Source organism: Nerophis ophidion, linkage group LG06 (assembly GCF_033978795.1).
Source record: "Nerophis ophidion isolate RoL-2023_Sa linkage group LG06, RoL_Noph_v1.0, whole genome shotgun sequence".
NCBI lineage: Eukaryota > Metazoa > Chordata > Actinopteri > Syngnathiformes > Syngnathidae > Nerophis > Nerophis ophidion.
In genome coordinates, this window is record NC_084616.1 from 27,012,703 (window position 1) to 27,035,132 (window position 22,430).

The window sequence follows — 22,430 nt, forward strand, 5'->3', positions numbered from 1 at the left end:
TAAAAAAATGTTCACAGGGGGTACATCACTGAAAAAAGGTTGAGAACCACTGTTCTAGAGGAATGAACCTAGCAGAGAATCAGCCAGCCAGCTAGCTGTTTCATACTCTGTTGTAACGTAACGTTCACACGGTAGTTAGCCTGCTGCCAACTAACTGAAAAGTCTAAATATTAAACTTAGGTCTACAGTGGTTTATTTGCCCAGACATGTTTTAGGCTTGAAGTGGAGATTTAATAACACTGTGTGATTGTAAGTGATGCCTGGAGTAACATTAACAACACTGGCTTATTTTTTCATAGGGTCAGTTGAGAATGAAAAGGCAGGGGGAGAAGATTTATGAACTCTTTTTAAAAAGAAGCAAGTTAGGGTCAGGAAAAGATGAGGAAGACAAACAGACAGGATTCAGGTCTGCCAGCAGTCCTGGCAGCTCCCATCCTGGGACGAGTCAGGAGGAGAGAGAATGTGATGCACACAGCCCATCATCACCAGGTCAGAGCATAGAAGCAGTCACATGCTCACTTAAGTAATTTTAAGTTACAGGGTTCCTATGCTAGCATGGAAAGTTTGGAATCTCTACATTTCCAGGTCTGTAGTAATATGGAAGATGGAAACAATTGTATGGAAATATATTTATACTTATCTGGGTTATTTTAAGATTAATCATATTTGTTTGTATATTGTTTTTATTGTTTTTATATTTTTTTATTTTTTGTTTTTATTCAGTCATTGGTGGAGCATTATATATATATATATATATATATATATATATATATATACTTTTTTATTTAATTTTACTTATTTATTTATTTTTTTATTATTTTTTTTTTTACAATTGTTTTTAACATGGCTGTGCAGCACTTTGGAAACGTTATTGTTGTTTAAATGTGCTATATAAATAAAGTGGATTGGATTGGATTGGATTGGATCGTGGGTTAATTATTTTGCATACACTACTTATCTACAATCTTCTGGAAATAATTTGGTGACTTAATGGAAAACAAATTGAATAATGATAACAAATGATTTCCATGATGAATTACATAATTTATTCACATGATATACTCATCTGAAATGTCACAAATTATTGGATTCTTTTTTAGATTATTTTTTTTACTGAGAAGTCTGGGAATTGGGGTCTGGAAATTTCAAATATGTAGGAACCCCTAAGTTTATTTTTAGATATTCCGAAGTGTTGGTTACTGATGTGTGTTGTTTTTTGATGGTGGTTGTATGTTAATTTTGCTTATACAATGTAGTTCCTTTAGACACAGAAGAAAAAGATGGCAGTTCCCTTCCTGGGACTAGTCGGGAGAGAGAACTCACAACACAGCACAACCAATCTTCACCAGAGCATAGACAGAAACAGTCACATGCTCAGTTCAGTAATTAAGTTGCCAAGTTGTGTTTTACATTTTCTGCATTGTTAATAAACTGCAAATTATATATACATAAATCTCATCTCCTGTGTGCTTAGTATGTACATTTCAACATTTGCCGCTCCGATAGCAATTGATAAGTCAAGAAAAAAATTAATTGTAATAGTCTGTGGACCCCCTGAAATAGCCTTTGCCACCCCCTGGCCACCCCAAGGATAAAAGTCTAGCTCCGCCACTGGCTAGACCTAAACTGTGAGTACATGTTCATTACGGACAGTTATTAGGAGCTATGAAAGGAAAAAAACGAACGTTTGTTAATGATAAATTATAATGTTGACAACTTCCCTCAACCAAAAATCCAAGCAAAGCTAACATTACTGAATAATATTCCTTAGGTAAACAATGAGCGCAATGTCTAGCCTACAGTTGCAAGGTTGTGAAAGACTTGGTTATAGAAAAAAGTTGACATTTATATTTTCTTCTTTAGTCTTCTGATTTTATTTTCATTGGTAAAATTAAGATGGATATAAAACCATAAAAAAACTAAAAAAAAGAGAAATGCAGTACAAACAGAAATTTGTAGCCTAAATATTTGAAGAGTAGGCTTAGGTCCAGCTGATAAAATCTATTTTCAGTAGCCTCTCTTATTGATAGGTTACTTATCCATCCATCCATACATTTTCTACCACTTGTCCCTTTTGGGGTTACAGCGGGCACAGTAGCCAACCTTAGCTGCCTTCTTGGCGGAAGGCAGCGTACACCCTGGACAAGTCACATATAGACAACATTCACATTCACACACTAGGGCCAATTTAGTGTTGCCAATCAACCTATCCCCAGGTGCATGTCTTTGGAGGTGGGAGGAAGCCAGAGGGAACCCACGCAGTCATGGGGAGAACATGCAAACTCCACACAGAAAAATCCCGAGCACGGTAAGGAACTCAGGACTACTCAGGACCTTCGTATTGCAAGGCACATGCACTAACCCCTCTTCCACCGTGATGCCGATAGGTTACTTAAAGGTAAACAATTTCAAAAAAATTGCCCCGTGTTTTTGATGTTAGGAAAAAAAGCATCAAGATCGACTGTAATGTATCTAAAGTATAATTTGTAACCTTTTTCACAACTTAGAGCTGAGTTAATATGAATGATTTTGTAGTTTTTACACAACGTGGTTGTATGCATTTCTTGCTCTGTTAAAATCGTTGTCTACTTAACTTGTCTGAACTACCTTAGTGAAAACAAAAAAAGTAAAGTTTTGTCTTTTTGTTAATTTGTTATCGTAGCCACAGTTATAGAGCTAAATGTGCTTAACGGAAGGTGACTGAGGTGTTGTGAAACAAACAAATATTTTTCCTTTAATTTACTATCCTTTCATTAACGTGGAACAGTTTTGTTGATAAATGAGTGAAATTGACTATTTCAGGGTGCGTGTATTTATATCACATTATGCAGTTTACGAGCACAAATACGGTGTGAGTCAATCCGTGCTGTTCGATGTCATTGAGTGCTGTAAGTATGAAAAAGAGCAAGAGATGTGAAAAACAACACAAATGGAGACACAATTGCAAACACCAATGACATTGATTAGTCTACAGAAACTCATTTTCTATGCCCCATCCAGTTAATGATAACTTCTGGTTCAATGTTAGGCTTAGGTTTTAGCGGATTCTCCGTATTTTTCCTACAGACAGCATTTGATGACCTCAAACAACAAGGCTATGGATTGATTCACACTGGTTTTTGCCTTTTGAAGGGACCTGGAAAATTGATCTTGAAAGTCCTTAAAAAGTGCTTTAATTTGGCCATGGAAAAGGTGTACGAACCCAGTAAGAATAAAGGAGTAATATTAAAGACCAAAATGGCGCCACAAACAGAATCTTGTTGAGGGCAACACAAAGCCTCGGGCTGACCCTGATAATTCAGACATACTATAAAGGTTATATCCTTTATGGATAGTACATGGGAACAAAATCCATGAAAAATACTTACCCCTCATTCAGTTTAGTGTGTATATTTAAAAAAATCATCTTAGTGAGCTCAAATAGTAGTTTTGCCACTGTGGCTGTCTATCTACTACAGAAGAGAACAACATTTACATCTGGGAAGCATTTCCAGGGCTTGATTTCAAACCCCAAACTTTGTGTTCGTTGCTGATTCTTAAAAGCTTTAGGTTTCGAACACAATAAGACAATAAATGCAGTCGAGTTTGAATTCATCAGTACAGTTTGAATCGAGCTCATGGAAGCAGTAGTCAAGAAACACGTTATTAACATATTCATCACCTTTTTACATAGTTTGCTTCGGCTATTTGGTTTGAGTGTGGCTAATACCTTTATTTTTCACAGTACTGTTAGGTGTTAGATGAGTAAAATCTTCTAAAAAAAAAGAGCTCATTAACACCCTCCGACACCATTGATTTGCACTTGAATGTAGTGTATCTCACTTTATGACGTCAAAGCTGCACAAGAGCAAAAAATTGTACATGCGTATGAACGGTGCGTCTATTTTTGAGACACGCTGTACAGAAGAAAGTGAGCATTTAGTGGACATTGGGTTTGGGGGGATTACAGTGGGTGCACTATGTCCTGCTAATGAGTGGAATTGGTGGGTGCACTATGTCCTGCTAATGAGTGGAATTGGTGGGTGCACTATGTCCTGCTAATGAGTGGAATTGGTAGAAGTTGGATGGGTAGCATGCACGTGAAACACGACAACACGGGCACAGCCTGACATAGCTTGCATCTCTGAAAACATCCTATAGGAATGCCATCATTCACTTTATGGAAGAGGTGTTTGTACACCAGAGTCAGACTCAAAACAGAGCGCTAACATGTAAATGTTGCATGTATGAGTCATGTCTTGAAAAAAATGAATGTAATCGGACCAGAAATACACTATATTACCAAAGGTATTTGGCCACCTGCCTTGACTCACATATGAACTTGAAATGCCATCCCATTCCTAACCCATAGGGTTCAATATGATGTCGGTCAACCTTTTGTAGCTATTACAGTTTCAACTCTTCTGAGAAGGCTGTCCACAAGGTTGCGGAGTGTGTTTATAGGAATTTTCCACCATTCTTCCAAAAGCGCATTGGTGAGGTCACCCACTGATGTTGGTCGAGAAGGCCTGGCTCTCAGTCTCCGTTCTAATTCATCCCAAAAGGTGTTTTATCGGGTTCAGGTCAGGACTCTGTGCAGGCCAGTCAAGTTCATCCACACCAGACTCTGTCATCCATGTCTTTATGGACCTTGCTTTGGGCACTGATGCACAGTCATGTTGGAAGAGGAAGGGGCCCACTCCAAATTGTTCCCATAAGGTTAGGAGCATGGAATTGTCCAACATGTTTTGGGATCCTGGAGCATTAAAAGTTCCTTTCCCTGGAAATAAAGGGCCAAGACCAACTCCTGAAAAACAACCCCACACCATAATTCCTCATCCACCAAATTTCACACTTGGCACAATGCAGTCCGAAAAGTACCGTTCATCACTCCAGAGAACGTGTCTCCACTGTTCTCGAGTCCAGTTGTTGACGTGCTTCACACCACTGCATCCAACACTTTGCTTTGGACTTGGTGATGTATGGCTTAGATGCAGCTGCATGGCCATAGAAATCCATTCCATGAAGCTCTCTGTGTACTGTACGTGGGCTAATTGGAAGGTCACATGAAGTTTGAGGCTCTGTCGCAACTGACTGTGCAGAAAGTCTTTGCACTATGCGCTTAAGCATCCGCTGACCCCTCTATGTCAGTGCAAAATTGCTGTTGTTCTTGAACTCTTCACTTTTCTCATAATAAAGCCGACAGTTGACTTTGGAATTATTAGGAGCAAGGAAATTTCATGACTGAATTTGTTGCACAGGTGGCATCCTATGACAGTTACATGCTGGGAATCACTGAGCTCCTGAGAGTATCCTATTCTTTCACAAATGTTTGTAGAAACAGTCTCCATGCCTAAGTGCTTGATTTTATACACCTGTGGCCCGGCCAAGTGATTAGAACACCTGATTTTGATCATTTGGATGGTTGGCCAAATACTTTTGGCAATATAGTGTATCTTGTCCGCCTAGTATACACAAGCTATGGAAATTATATCAATAGAAAAAACTGCATTTAGTTTAGATAATAATTAGTAATATATTGGAATATGGAATCCATTGTTAAAATTAGTTTTAACGGTGTACTGGAGAGGAGGCTACGCCGGATAGTCGAACCTCGGATTCAGGAGGAACAGTGTGGTTTTCGTCCTGGTCGTGGAACTGTGGACCAGCTCTATACTCTCGGCAGGGTTCTTGAGGGTGCATGGGAGTTTCCCCAACCAGTCTACATGTGCTTTGTGGACTTGGAGAAGGCATTCGTCCGTGTCCCTCGGGAAGTCCTGTGGGGAGTACTCAGAGAGTATGGGGTATCGGACTGTCTTATTGTGGCGGTCCGCTCCCTGTATGATCAGTGTCAGAGCTTGGTCCGCATTGCCGGCAGTAAGTCAGGCACGTTTCCGCCAAGGCTGCCCTTTGTTGCCGATTCTGTTCATAACTTTTATGGACAGAATTTCTAGGCGCAGTCAAGGCGTTGAGGGCTTCCGGTTTGATTAGGTCTCTGCTTTTTGCAGATGATGTGGTCCTGATGGCTTCATCTGGCCGGGATCTTCAGCTCTCACTGGATCGGTTCACAGCCAAGTGTGAAGCGACCGGAATGAGACTCAGCACCTCCAAGTCCGAGTCCATGGTTCTCGCCCGGAAAAGGGTGGAGTGCCATCTCCGGGTTGGGGAGGACACCCTGCCCCAAGTGGAGGAGTTCAAGTACCTAGGAGTCTTGTTCATGAGTGGAGGAAGAGTGGATCGTGAGATCGTGCGACATCTTCAGTAATGCGGACTCCATACCGATCCATTGTGGCGAAGAAGGAGCTGAGCCGGAAGGCAAAGCTCTCAATTTACCGGTCGATCCACGTTCCCATCCTCACCTATGGTCATGAGCTTTTGGTCATGACCGAAAGGATAAGATCACGGGTACAAGCGGTCGAAATTAGTTTCCTCCGCCGGGTGACGGGGCTCTCCCTTAGAGATAGGGTGAGAAGCTCTGCCATCCGAGAGGAGCTCAATGTAAAACTGTTGCTCCTCCACATCGAGAGGAGCCAGATGAGGTGGCTCGGGCATCTGGTCAGGATGCCACTCGAACGCCTCCCTAGGGAGGTGTTTAAGTGGAACCGGTGTTTAGGTGGAACCGGTCCAACCGGTAAGAGGCCACGGGAAAGACCAAGGACACGTTGGGAAGACTATGTCTCTCGGCTGGCCTGGGAATGCCTCGGGATCCCCTGGGAAGAGCTAGACAAAGTGGGGAGAGGGAAGTCTGGTCTTCTCTGCTTAGGCTGTTGCCCCCGCGACCCGACCTCGGATAAGCGGAAGAAGATGGATGGATATTAAATGAACCTAAAATATGACTTATTTTATCTTTGTGGAAAATATTGGACACAATGTGTTGTCAAGCTTATGAGATGTGATGCAAGTGTAAGCCACTGTCACACTATTCATTTTTTTAATTTCTTAATTTTTTATATATATATATGGCTGTGATGATGATGTCAATGAGGAATGTCTAATCACTGCTATGTTGGAATTAGTTTTAATATTGATACTGTTTTCGATATTATTAATTTTTGTTTGACTATTTTTTGATTGTTTTGTGACATGTCTGTGTGTCCTTTTATTTGCTCTGTTGATTGCTATTCTGAATGTTGCTGTGGCGGGTTTGGTTTTGGAATTGGATTGGTATTATTATGGTATTATTGTGTATTATTTTGTTGGATTGATGAATAAAAAAAATAATTAAACAAATAAATATCTTGCCGGCCCGGCCGGTCGATAATCGATGTATTTATTGTAAATAACTTAAGATAGGAATTGAGTTAATAAGGCAGTTACTGGTTGGCATGCTTTGCAACAACCTATAACGCCATCTGCAGTCGTGCATTTTATTTACAATCTGGCCTGATTACAAAGTCACTATCTGACAATGCAGTGCAATATAATGACTCAGCATCGTTGTCTTACATCCTGCTGCCAAAAATAAAAGGGATTACTCAATTGTCATCAAACTTGTGTGGCAAATTAGTGTAATATTTCAGGATGAATGCTCCTGCCTCGCTTTGTTGTGAAAAGAATGAGTCACAAGCCTTGGAGGGTGAGTCTTCAAACGTGTATAGCTCAAGGATGAACTGATGTGTGCATTCGCAGGGGAAAATCATGCTTTTTTTTCTCTCTCAAGCAGTAGCAATGGGATGACATTTTATTCCCTAACACTGTCTCCAGTTATCCACAACAAACTTAAATATTTATTTCCACAGCACCTCAGTTGTAATCTAAAGAGGACAGCTCATGTCTCATAAATAATATTCTTACACAATTTTATCATGTCAGCACGACGCACACTGGACTTTTAGGCTGCGTCAAAAAAAAAAATTGAAAATCAGACACTATAGGTACTTCAGCAATATAGTAGAGTTCTGAAATTATTAAAAAAAAGATCAGATCAGTCAAAGTTTTCAAGGTAAACACTGTTAAAAAGTCAAAAGTGCCACTGATAGTCACACACACAACAGGTGTGGTGAAATTACCCTTTGCATCTGACCCATCACCCTTGATCAACCACTGGAAGATGAGGGGCTCAGTGAGTAGCAGCAGTGGCCGCGCTCGGGAATACTTTTGGTGATTTATCCCCCAATTCCAACCCTTGATGTTGGGTGTCATGCCGGGGGGTAATGGGTCCCATTTTTATAGTCTTTGGTATGACTCAGCCGGGGTTTGAACTCACGATCTACCAATCTCAGGGCGGACACTCTTACCACAAGGCCACTGAGCAGGCTTATATATAAATAGATGATGAATGGAAAAGTCCTGGAAATATACCAAGTTTCATTAATTCAAACAGATTGATGTGTCGTAGTGAAATGGAAATTTCCAATAAAAAATGCAGTAATACATGTATTTTTAAAAGGGGACTACACTTTTGGGAGGAATTTTGCTTATATTTCAGAATAGTTATGTAAGACAAGAACACATAGTGTATTGTTTTTATTTTCTAACTTGTAAATGTATGAGTAACTCCACCTCAAGTATGAGGTGGCTAAAAATGAAGCTAACGGGAGTCTCCATTGCGCCTTCTAAAAAAAAACATTTAAAAACCTCCAAAATTACCCCATGTACATGTTGTGGACTGCGTACTAACCAAGTATTAGCGACACTTATCGTTTTAAGTGGCTATAAATGTTCTTATTCATCCTGGTTATTGTAACGCCAATTGATCGCAACTGGACTGTTTGGTTTGTCTTTGAAGACGTTTCGCCTCTCATCTGAGTAGGCTTCATCAGTTCATGCTCATTGACTTAGATTGGTCGGATCTAGTCTTAGACTTAGATTGGTCTGATCTAGTCTTAGACTTAGATTGGTCGGATCTAGTTTAGTGGCTGGTGCCAAAACCCCAAATATTTATAGTCCAAAAACCAGGAGGCTGTGCCTGGGAAAGGTAGGTTTGGCCCGATCATAGAGAGATAAACAACCGCTTTGATGCAAACGAGCAATCCTACCGTCAAAGCCAACGACTGTCGATGAAGCGTAATTTTTAATCGTTACCATTTTGGTGTTGTGTGGAAGAACGATCACAGAGGCAGCTAGCTTATGCAGCAATTGACATACTCAGCTAGAGAGTCCGCCCTGAGATCGGTAGGTTGTGACTTTAAACCCCGGCCGAGTCATACCAAAGACTATACAAATGGGACCTATTACCTCCCTGCTTGGAACTCAGCATCAAGGTTTGGAATTGGGGGTTAAATCACCGAAAAATGCTTCCTGGGCATGGCCACCGCTGCTGCTCACTGCTCCCCTCACCTCCCAGAGGGTGATCAAAGGTGATGGGTCAAATGCAGAGAATAATTTCACCACACCTAGTGTGTGTGTGACAATCATTGGCACTTAACCTTTAACATACTGAGAATCCTTTGATTAAAGGATTCAATTTACCAACCCCTTTATATGCAAACTTCTCGATTAACAAACTTTTAGATCAAGTCACGTCCCATCATTCCAGCATATGTACCTTTTTCTTTGTGTTTTTGGTATTTGACATGTTTTGTCCATTTTGGTAACTCAATAAGAGTCACAAAAACTCAACAGACCAGTGTGGAAAGAAGGAGCAAATAGCTGTGGACTAAAAAATAAGACTATTTGAAGGAGTACATTCATGGCACTCACATGCAAGGATGACCACAGCACAAAACAAACAATAGGTTTGTATGTACTAAAACACGTGCATGATAGCAGAAGCTTAGCTGATCTGCTAAACACGTGCAAAAAAGATTGCTTCTGTTAAGTGAGCAGAATAAGGCGTGCAATCCATGTTGCGTGTCTCTCTTCATTAATGTGCAAAATTGTATGCTGACTCAGCCTCGTTGCCAAAAACTGATTACTCAGTTGTCATCCACAACTTGTGTGGTAAATTGCTGTAATATTTCCGGGTCCTAAATGGCTGTCAAAGTGTATCAACTTGTCGGAATACATCCTCAGCTATCTACTTTCCAGGGGAGAGGCATGATTTATGATCTACAATAAACTTTCAGAGAGCAGGAAAGCGAGGACACTCCTCAGCAGTCAATCATATCGAAATGTTTACACAAGCTTGTAATCAAGGCGCTGCTATTAATAGTTCATCTGTGTTAGCGCTTATAATAACAATATCACCAATACTTAGTTAATATTCAAGTCACAACATGTTATTAGAGTATTGAATGGTTATTTATTTGATTTATGGGTGGATTAAAGGACCTCCCATTGGGTCTGCTGTAAGCAGACTTTAGTTTACGTTTATTTAAAAATTTGAATGCATTAAAAAAAAAAATCCATCCGTCATCATGTTGTTCATAATGATTGTGAACGATAGACAAAATTCCAAAATACTTTGCAGTTCCCCTTTATGGGGCTGATTAAAACAAATTCAGTTGATGCAGTTTGGAGTTATTTTGTATTTTTTTAATGGCGTTCGTTTTTTCCACATATATTAACAAAGTATTTCTTATATGAAAAACAACTTCTTGAGCAGAGTAAGTGTAGCTTCTTTCACCTGCAATTTCAATAGTAAAAAAAACAAAAAAAACAGGTGTCATCGTCGATGCACCACACGACTGCTTCTAAAATGCTCCAGAATAATGGTAGACGTCTTATGCAGGTTTGAAAACATAGCAAAACGCCACAGGTAGGAGCATGATAACAGGAATGAATGTGCAGTAAATGAAAGCGTCCCCATGGTAATACCCCACATAGTATAAGCAAAATCCTCATTTAAATGAGGCGGCCTACACTAATGGCCTCTACCTATAATATCAATTTAATTTTAGTACGGTGCTACTTGTTGCTTTCATTAGTAAAAAAAATATTTCCTGTATTAAACTTGCTGTACTTATGACACTGTTTTGTTGACATAAAACCACATCAAAAGTAGCACGCCACATCAAATCAAGCTAAAGATAGCAGCGTAGTAACAGACCTAAAAGTAATTGATTAGACAAGTCATTACCAGTAAAAGTACCTAACTCAGTCATTATATAACGCCATTATTACGAACACTGCTCGCTAACATGGTTTTACTTTTGAGTGGTCAGCTCGTATTCTTTTAAAAATAATAATTGTATATAAGATTTTGCTTGTTTCTATAGTAGACGATTACTTGTATTATTGTATTATAGATATTTTCAAAAAGTTATATGTTTTAGACCAGATATGGGCAATTATTTTGACTCGGGGGCCGAATTTAGAGAAAAAAATTTGTCTGGGGGCCAGTATCTCTGAGTTTTAGGAACACTAATGCAAAACCTCACGATAATCTCAGATTGAATGCTACAAACGTCATGACAGACCGCCTTAAAACATAATGGAATTTTACATTTTTCTATGAAGGATAAAACACTGAATAGTGACAACACATGAACGTCACACCACCTTTCGATCGACATATTTTACAATGAAGTGAAACGCAACAAAAATGCAACAAATAGTGAAACATGAACGCAAACGGTACAAAATAAACCCACCTACAATCTGATACATCTGAAATTTGCTGAACTTCCCCCAGGGATTAATAAAGTATTTTCTATTGTATTATATTCTGTTGTATATATCACTAAGCTTTAGAACTTTGTTGTGAAAATCTCCTTCCGCCTCTGTGGAAACGCTTCTCGCTCACACTGCTTAGTGCCTCGTCTGAGCTGCTGTGACGTAGATGACCATAGTAACTAGTTAGATGACCATAGCAACTAATTATATTACCATGGTAACTAGTATATCATTCATAAGCGCAAATTCCAAGCACTGAAATACTTTGTATAGTTGAAGACTTACGGTCATTAGAAAACATCAGTGCACATTATAATGGCAGCTACACGTTCCATCCTAAAGATCTAAAAAAATTATTTGGCGGGCCGGTTTGAAAAGCTCAACGGGCCGCATGTGGCCCCTGGGCCTCACTTTGCCCCTCAATAGCTGCGTTTCCACTGCAGTTTTTGGCAAAATGAAAGCAATATTTCAAACATTTTGACAAAGTACATTTGTGACTTGTAGGTGTTTCCATTAATGCAGGGGTGTCAAACGTATGCCCCGTGGGCCGAATCAGGCCCGCGTACAGGTTTAATCACGGCCCGAGGGATGAGTTTACCAAGTATAAAAATGACCAACATTTTTGAATGAAAGAAACTGCTGTTCTAAATGTGTCCACTAGATGTCGCAATGGCAATTATTTGTATCTTTTTTGATTATGCTATATATCCATCCATCCATTTTCTACCGCTTATTCCCTTTTGGGGTCGCGGGGGGCGCTGGCGCCTATCTCAGCTACAATCGGGCGGAAGGCGGTGTACACCCTGGACAGGTCGCCACCTCATCGCAGTATGCTATATATGAAAAAAAAAAACCACCAGTTGCAAAATGAGCAAACTACATAAATAACATATGTGTAATTTGATTTTTATATTTCTATTATCTTGATGGATGGAAAATTAACACCGACTGATGAACATTATCACATAATTTATTCAGAAAGTATAAATAATGACAAATAGAGGTAGAATACTATTAACCGCAACATGTAGGTGTAAATAAAAAAAACACATCAATGTTTAGATTTTTACATTTTCCGAATGGGCTTGTTCTATTTTCAAACAAAGAAAACAATCTGAAGTTGTCTTTATTTTTGAGTTATCTTGTCGTGATTTTACCAGTCCGGCCCACTTGAGAGTAGATTTTTCTCCACTTGGGCCCCGATCTAAAATGAGTTTAAAGGATGTTTTGCGTGATGAGCCGTAATTATTGTATCAATCAATCAATCAATCAACGTTGATTTATATAGCCCTCAATCACAAATGTCTCAATGGAAGATGGACGCTTTCCGATTTAATGGTTCTCCCCGAGGCTGCGGGTCAGCCTCTATAGCCAGGAAAGGACCTGCGAGATCGGAAATGCGACCAAGACGACCCGTCTGCTCTAGTTGTCCTGCATGGGCGCCCCGACGGTTCCATGTTTAAGTGCCCTGCAAATGCGAAAAAAGTGCTGAAGCGACACACTTCATTATCGAAACGTCTCAAAAACCATCTCATGAGAGTGTAAAAATGTTTATGCGATATTTGGGAGGTTTTTCCAAATATGGCTGTTTCCATTATTAGTTTTTTATTGCGACATTTAGGTTTTGCGCATATCTAGATGTCATGGAAACGTACCTACTGTTGCATTTGTACATACATGTTTCTTCTAATTAACGCTAATCAACTTGTTTGTTATGCTTTTACTCACATAAGAATCGATAAGAGAGCCACTAAACAACCGAATCGTGGAAAAGTGGAATTGGAATCATAAAAATCGTAACAATTCCCATCCCTTCTCGAGGGAGATAAGACGAGGCCTTTGCTGTAAGATATATTGCACAGATCAAAGCTATTGCTGTAGCCGGAATAAGAATGTCCCCTAAAAAAACGTGACAAGCTGTGCCTGTCCTGAGTCGCAACAGAATGTGAAAATTGGGTGAATGTTGCAGCAGTGGAAAAAGCATGAGAGGAAAAAGCACGGTGTGGCTTCGCTGCAGATCTCACCGATTTGGCTTGGGCAGGCTTGGACACGCCACAGCAGCACCAGATTACATATGATAAAAAAGAATAGATATTTAAAGCAAAGTTATTCTGGATCGCCTACTTTATTTAATCATGTCAAATGTTTGTTCCAGACAGGACACCTCAGATTGTGTTCGCATTAATGTCTGTGACCCAGACTAATATATAATAAAATATTGAGCCTTATCATATACTATTATATATACTATTATAATTCATCAAAATTACTTTCTCTTTCATCACTTATCTACAAATATGCTTTGATATGCTTTGATAATATGCTTTGATATCTGACAGGGCATTTATTTGAGTCCATGTGAGAATTATTCCCTGGCCTGCTTATACCCTGGCTGTATGTTCCCCTCCCCATTAGACGGACTGGTAATAAAAGTGACATTATTTGGTGCTAAATTAACCACACATCAACATTAGCTGAAAACATTATGTCACCAGTGTGACAGCAACAACCCCAATGTTGAAAGGAGAGAGGAGGCAGGCAGAAATACATTTCTACAGTTTTAAAGTTCTATCTACATAGAACTTTAAATTTGCAAGTTATGTTTACTTTAAAATTGGATTTATTGAGATGAAACTCAAGTCTTGAGCTACATTACAGTCTGGCAGGGACGTACAGTCAAGATAGAGCATCATCACTTGTTATGATGAAAAAAACAAAACAAAACGGATAACACAAAAAAAATTATATTTGTCCATTTATTTGTGTTTTGAATTTATGTTTGTATTACTACCATTATTTTTAAACATTTTCTTAAGTAACAATCCCTAGAGTTGCACACAAACCTAACATGTGGCTTCTGGGTCTTTTGCTGCTTTTGTTCTTGCCTGTCTGTTTGAAAACTGAAGAGGTTGAGGACGTGGCTTACTAAACCCTGTCCACTGTGCGGCCCATACATATATATATATACATATACATATATATATATATATATATATATATATAATGTGTGTGTGTATATAAATGTGTACATGTATGTATATATATATATATATATATATATATATATACATATATATATATATATACACACATATATTTATATATATAACTATACGCGTGTGTGTATATATATACATATATATATATATATATATATATATATATATATATATATATATATATATATATATATCCATCCATCCATCCATTTCCTACCGCTTATTCCCTTTTGGGGTTGCGGGGGGCGCTGGCGCCTCTCTCAGCTACAATCGGGCGGAAGGCAATGTACACCCTGGACAAGTCGCATATATATATATATATATATATATATATATATATATATATATATATATATATATATATATATACGTGTGTGTGTGTGCGCGTACTTGTTTGTGTGTGTCTGAGTGTAATTAATAAAAGCAAGTGTAACAGAGACCAGCCAGTGTGGTTGTGCAAGATGTGGTTGCTAAAACCTTCCTGATGCCGTAAGAGTTGGTGGTAGACATTAGGTTGAAATCTTGGGAGTTTAGCTTGATACCTAGCGGAAGGAAATGATGTATTCAATGGGGTGTGTATGCGTTTCAGTCAGTTACTCAGATCCAAAAAGTTACTGGAGGATTTAAATAAAACTTTCAGGAAACGTCAGAAATGGGACCAGGAACAAGTAATTAGATTTTGGGGGGGTTATCTGGATTACTGTCATGATGTTGTGCCCCGCAGTGCTGCCCTGCGGTGTAACCATTGTGGTGAGGCTTGTCGCTCTCTGCTGCTCATTGCAACGTGCCGCCTGCTTTTTGCACTTTGCTCGGCATTGCAGACAGTTGCTAACTTTATTGTGTGTGTTTTTGGTGTTTGTCACCCATGTATTCGTTGTTGGTATCTACGTTGCAGCCTTAGAGTGTCACCGTAACTCGATGATTTTGTGGGTTGTGCACGATATGCAACGCAGGTTTGCAGGGACTCTGCTTGGGACTGGGACCTTGGCTTTCAGATGTGTTTAAGGTTTAAATGCTGTCTGTTGGTAAGTCTGTTGATCACTCTCTGGAAAGAAAAATCACACATTTTTCTGAAAATAATCAGGATATACCGATAACCTTTCGAAAATCAACAGGTCACGGTAACAATAGACAACTGGTCTAGAAATACAGTATGGGACCTATGACTGACTAGTGACCAGTTGAGGGTGTAAAGTTAGCTGGTATAGTCTTCAGCTCACTCATGGCCCTAAACATGATCAAAAGTTTGTCTGTACAGTACTCTCTACAGACAGTATCTTTGTGTTTCCATTGGCACCTTCATTGCAATTCAGTGGTTTGTGTTGTGTACACTTTAGATGTGTAATGGCAGATGGTCTATCTTAGTGGAGACAAATGTTTATTTTATTTTTTGAGTAAACTGTATAAGAGATTTAAAGTGCAATTGCAAGTTTTCCTTTGTGTCTCAGTTATTGTGTAACTGGCACTTATTTCCACTCAAAATGTGCTTCACTATTTTCAAATTCGGTACCAAACATCCTAAGGTCTTCAGTTTCTATGACTAGAATTATAATTTTTTCAGCTGGTAAAGCCTTTTGTGCGTTACGATGCACAAACCAGTAAACACAACTGTTTTTGTCACTGTTCATTTATTCACTTGTACATGGACACGCACACGCAAACACGCACACACCACAATTGTGCAAAACAGTAGCCAGGAGCCATTCCTGCATTGCAGGGGTTAGCATACATCTTAGTGTCTCTTGGAAGAGAGAACAGGCAGGCAACAGAAGATGTGTAATTTATTTCCCGTTCTTATGAGGTTTGGCCCATCTTCACAAATGGATTGCTCATATTTCAACTGTTTTTTTTGGAACATGTCAAAATATGTTGTCTCATAAATACCTATTTGATGGGCCTCAACAGTTCTAGCCATGGTGGTCATTACAATTGTAAAAAATGCTAGAGTTCAACATGCAAATTACCTTATCAAGACACTACAGGGAAATTCCAAATGACATTTTATTTATGATGAACAGATAATACCAAACAATAAATTGTCATGTTCTGTGGTCATGTTTTGTTTAGTTTTGTTCTGTTGGTTTAAGACTGTTTTTAGTTCCTGTTTACGCCCCATTGTTTTGTCACCATGATGACCGATTATTTCACCTGTACTCATTTGGACTCACGCACCTGATTTGTTTAGGACTCACGCACCTGTGTTAATCATGTCACTATTATTTAAGCTTGTAGTTGCCAGGCAGTCGGCCTGGCGTCATTATTGTTGTTCCATGCTCATTGTTTATGCTTGATTCATGCCACTCTTGTCTTTCCAAGTGAGTTTTGTTTATGCATGTCATGTTTAGCGAGTCTTTTGTTTCATATCCGTGGTTTTGCCTTTGTGGTAGTTTTTGTTGTTTAGCCAAGTTTGTTCTACGCCTTGTGCGGGCCTTTAGTTTGCACTTTTTTTATAGATAAATTAAAACATGTCTTTAGCTTCACGCCATGTCCTGTCACCTTCCTTTGCATTCCGGGAAAACAAACCACACCATATTCCATGTTTTGACATAAATCAGGTGTTAAACAGTAAATATCCTACCAACTTATAGCAATACAATCCTCCATCATCACTGTTATGATACATTTTTCATCAAAACAGTACAGAAGAAGTGTTGTAAAATGTGTGCACCTGCAGTTTTCTTATTTGCCCTCCTCTGTCTTTGTCCCCCAGGCATATTTTGAACTGTTTAATGGCTCAAAAAGAAATCGCTGAAATTATTGGAAACTTTCCAGTACAGTTGGATACTAACCGATTTAATATTCAAGATTTGGCACAGGTCTTGCAGGCTGTGTCAGATGCACGCTTCATTCATCAATCTCTAGCATACAATGTTGTCACACAGTTTATTTAGTTCTTTTCTTTCATGGAAAGTTCAACAATTAAACATGATTTATTTGTTTTAAACTCTGATTTATGACCCACATAACACACCTCCAACACACACACACACACACACACACACACGGTCTTCTGTTATTGGCAGAAGCCAAAAAAAAAAGTGTCCGCAGACACAAGCGCTTGTTGACGGACAGCAATTCTGTGTGTAAAATGGCTGATAATGTGCGGAGTGAATAGAGCTAATTAAAAATAATGAGTTCATGGCCAATCACATTTTCCTGAGCAAACAGCCAAACCTGACGCAAAATGTGCCTGCACTATCTACTCTTACTATTTTAAGTCTTTATATGTGGAATGCAGTTTATTTAACCTTCTTCATTGTCTCACACATTATAATCTGCAGAATAATATGTTTCTGAGGTACATAACGGAGCGGCAAAAACATACACATTCACAATATTAATCATCTTGGCAACTTTTTCATCTTATTCCTAGTGTGTTATATAATTTCATGAAACTAGGTTATGCATAGTGCGGTAGGTGAATAAATTGTCAAATACTGTCAGTCACTGTACAAAATTGAGATTTATATTTTTCACATGAAAAAAATTTGATTTCCAACATTTAATTTACAAGGAGGTACGACAAAATGTGCTGGTATTTGATGTGTTCTTTTTCTTTTTGTTTCTGTATGCTTCAAATACTCCCCCTCGGTAAGTGTTTATTTTAAAGGTAAACTGTGCTTTTTTTTTTTTTAAATGTTGCCTATTTTTCATGAAACATACGAGTTCACACGAATTATATATATATATATATTTATATGATGTTTTTAAAAAAAAATTTTGGGGGGGTGTGTTGCATTTTAATTTATAATAATCAGCATGTTCTAGGTGACGAGCAATGCTGCTAATGGGAGCAATCTTTTCCTGCCACTAAATCACTCTAAAAATACATCCAGAAACCGCCAACAATACTTCATTTACGTTCCGTAATCTGTATAATGCCTAAGCTGTAGCGACATTGTTATTGTAAGAGCAAACACTGAAGGACTATTTTTCCAGCGTAGTAACACATGACCTTGCGACGACATGCTACAACATTAGCAGTAAGCTAGCTTCTACTAAATGGCTTTTGAGTTTGTAATGCACAACACAATGCGATAGGACACTAATCTGTAATGACTGAAAAACATGAACAATCATATTACAGTATCTGCAAAGTATTAGCTCATATTTCATGTCTTGTTTGTACACAGCTAGCTTCCAATATGTCATATTTTATTGTGTGCACCTACGGCTAATAAAGGTGTGCAGCCAATACATGTACAAAATACATATTAGTCGCCAAAAATTGGGTGGGCGCTTTGTAGCTCAGAAATTACGGTACTACAGATAGGAGAGACGAGTGGCCATGCAGGCAGAGAGAATGTACTGTGATGCCCATATAAGTACGTCTGTCACACTGTGATGTCACAGTGTGCCTTTTGATAAAAAATTAAAAAAAGACTACAAAACCCAAAGGCATCCAAAACTGCGTGCAAGCTAGCGCCAAAACACATGAATCTTAATTTGATGCTTTGGCATTTTTTTAATACGAGTATCCAATATTGGAATATTTATTAGTCAGAAAATAGGAAACTCACCATAGGGCCCCTTTAACTGATTAGTTAAACATGGATTGAATTTGCTGTGAAAGGTAAAATAAATAAAAAAAATATCTAATTCATATTTGACTTGTTTTTCAGCTTTGTTTTCACCGACTACAAAATATATAGCTCTTTCAAAATGATTTAAATGGTAAATGTCACTGACGCTGATATGAACAGTTTTTAAAAAACTACATTTCCTAAAATGCAACAGATGTTTTTGGTATTGTATTCTCTAGTTTCTGCACCTTCACAGAGTAAATGTGATGATAAATGTGTCAGTGAGTCATCTCCTCAGAGGAATTTGATCAAGTGAGAAAAAAAAGGGCTATTCATAGAAGAGGAACAAAAGACAAATAGAGGACAATGTTGTTGTCTTATTATTTGGCTTGGGTTTCAAAACTGAAAGAACCGGGCAAGATGGAATCTAGAACATCCTATGAGTACTTATTCCCAGGGGAATAAAGTAAATGATCGTGTTGATCAATGTGATGAAGCGCAGCAATTGGAGGTCACTTTCATCTATTTCTTCAGGGGAATGTAATCCTCGACAGAAAGAACCTTGGCTTTAATTAAATTGTGCCTATTAGCGAAAGCTGCATATTTAAGAAAAACAACACAAGGGATCTAAATCAGAGTTGAAATCAAACTCACCACAGAAGTGTAGCTGCAGGTTTAACAAGCAGTAACGAGGTTAAATATAACCCATGAGGTAAGGCTGTATTTCCTCTGTTGATCTCATCAAATATTAATGGCGACTACATGTCTGTAGGCTGCGGCACTTACTGTGGGCAACTTCCTGCTTTTTTAATTGTGTTTGTTCTGCAATTTGACCTAAAACCTTTCTCACTGTGAAAGCTGATTTTGCAAGAACGGGTAATTGGGCAGCCGTTGTGTCTGGCCATGCACAATTCATATTTATGGGTCACCACCATACTTACCAACCCTCCTGATTTTTCCGGGGGACTCCAGAATTTCAGTGCCACTCCGGAAAATCTCAAATATCTCCTGATTTCCACCCGGACAACAATATCAGGGGCGTGCCTTTAAGGCCCTGTCTTTAGCGTCCCCTACAACCAGTCGTCACGTTTGCTTTTCCGCCTCACAAACAGCGTACCGGCCCAGTCACATAATATATGCGGCTTTTACACACACACAAGTGAATGCAAAGCATAACTGGTCAACAGCCATACAGTTTGCACTGAGGGTGGCCGTATAAACAAATGTATTTATGTTACAAATATGTGCCACACTGTGAACCCACACTACACAAGAATAACAAACACATTTTGGGCGAACATCCGCACCGTAAAACAACATAAACAGAACAGAACAAATACCCAGAAACCCTTGCAGCACTAACTCTTCCAGGACGCTACAATATACACGGCCCACCTCAACTCCTCTTCCCCTCTCCCTCCCATCTCCTGAATTCGGAGGTCTCAAGGTTGGCAAGTATGGTCACCACATTATCTGAGCCTAGGATGTCGTTATGGCTTGTGCAGCCCTTTGAGACATTTGTGTTTAAGGGATATATTAGTAAACTTTGAGTGAAACTTTGATTGATTGTGTGTCTTTCACATGAAAAAAAAAAACAGTTTGAAGAGCTAATTTGTAGATACAGTGGTACACTATATTGCTAAGAGTATTTGGTCACCCATCCAAATGATCAACATAAGGTGTCCTAACCACTTGGCCCGGCCTCAGGTGTACAAAACCAAGCACTTAGGCATGGAGACTGTTTCTGCAAACATTTTGTGAAAGAAAGTGCCGTGCTCAGGACCTCAGTGATTTCAGCGTGGAAGTGGGGATAGCGTGGCGCTTTTGGGAGAGTGGCCGTGCCAGCAACCTGAGGGTTCCTGGTTCAATCCCCACCTACTACCAACCTCGTCACATCCCTTGTGTCCTTGAGCACGACACTTCACCCTTGCTCCTGATGGGTCGTGGTTAGGCCGTTACATGGCAGCTCCCGCCATCAGTGTGTGAGTGTGTGTGTCAATTGGTGAATGTTGAAATAGTGTCAAAGCGCTTTGAGTACCTTGAAGTTAGAAAAGCGCTATACAAGTATAACCCATTTACCATAACTGTCGTAGGATGCCACCTGTGCAACAAATCCAGTCGTGAAATGTCCTCGCACCTAAATATTCCAAAATCAACTGTTCGATTTATTATGATAAAATGGAAGAGTTTGGGAATAACAGCAACTCAGCCACAAAGTGGTAAGCCACGTAAACTGACAGAGGGGGGTCAGTGGATGCTGAAGCGCTTAGTGGAAAGATGTCGCCGACTTTCTGCGCAATCAGTTGCTACAGAGCGCCAAACTTCATGTGACCTTCTAATTAGCCCATGTACACTACCCAGAGAGCTTCATGGAATAGGTTTCCATGGCCGACCAGCTGCATCTAAGGCATAGATTACCAAGTCCAATGCGAAGCGTTTGATGCAGTGGTGTAAATCATGTCGCCACTGGACTCTAGAGCTGTGGAGACCCCTTCTCTTGAGTGATAAATCACGCTTTTCCATCTGGTAATCTGATGGACGAGTCTGGATTTGGAGGTTGCCAGAAGAATGGTACATTTTGGACTGCATTGTGCCAAGTGTAAAATTGATGGAGGAGAAATTATGATGTGGGGTTGTTTTTCAGGAGTTGGGCTTGGCCCCTTAGTTCCAGTGAAAGGAATTTTGAATGCTCCAGGATACCAAAACCTTTTGGACAATTCCATGCTCCCAACCTTGTGGGAACAGTTTGGAGCGGGCCCCTTCATATGTGAGTCAAGGCAGGTGGCCAAATACTTTTGACAATATAGTGTACCTCGTTTCTCGAATAGGGTTTTAGCAACAATGTCTTGGCCTCCATACTACAGCTTCTTTCAAGGTTACAAGCCTCCCCATTAGCGGGCGTAGTGAATTTCTCACTTGTCACTTGTAGTTAGCAACAAATAACTTAGTTTTTTTAAATCTGGGAAGGAAGAAACTGAGCAGAAGCTGCTAATGGTGTGTTTGATGAAAAGGCAATTGGCAGGAGATACCGTAGAAGTCCATTCCACATCTCCCAGGTAAATGCTGCACATTGTTTTACTACAGTCCCGATGCCAATCCTATACATCGGCCCCTATTACCTGATTCAAATGGGGCCCGATATTTGCCTTTCTTAACTAATCGTCTGGGCTTCGCAGCTCATCGGCCGATATTTACCGCAGCTGTGTCCCAGTGTTTACATGGCTAAAGATTGTACTCACGCGAAAGGTTCCCCTCAAAAGGTTAGTGAGACATAATTACATTTCCATATTCTTTGTTGCACATGTGCAGGAGGTGTGTGAATTCCAAGGGGGTGTGTGCGTGTGCCCTGCAATTTGAGGGCAAGCGGTATCAAGCACGTCGTCCAGAAGTCGCTTCTATGATACAAATCTTCACAACCGTTGTGGAAAATAAA

General features: G+C 39.4%; 1 protein-coding gene across 2 annotated transcripts in view; it reads right to left on the reverse strand.

Moving 5' to 3' along the window:
- The window catches only part of LOC133554450 (metabotropic glutamate receptor 4-like), a 478,293-nt gene that overhangs the window by 158,522 nt on the left and 297,341 nt on the right, over positions 1 to 22,430 (reverse strand). The window contains exon 1 of one of the 2 annotated variants that reach the window (XM_061903243.1): positions 19,652 to 19,781. The exons of the other annotated variant lie outside the window; for it this stretch is intronic. The gene's annotated coding sequence lies outside the window, so the exon portion shown is untranslated. Of the gene's footprint in view, positions 1 to 19,651; positions 19,782 to 22,430 lie in introns of those variants that run through there. 2 annotated transcript variants of the gene reach the window in all.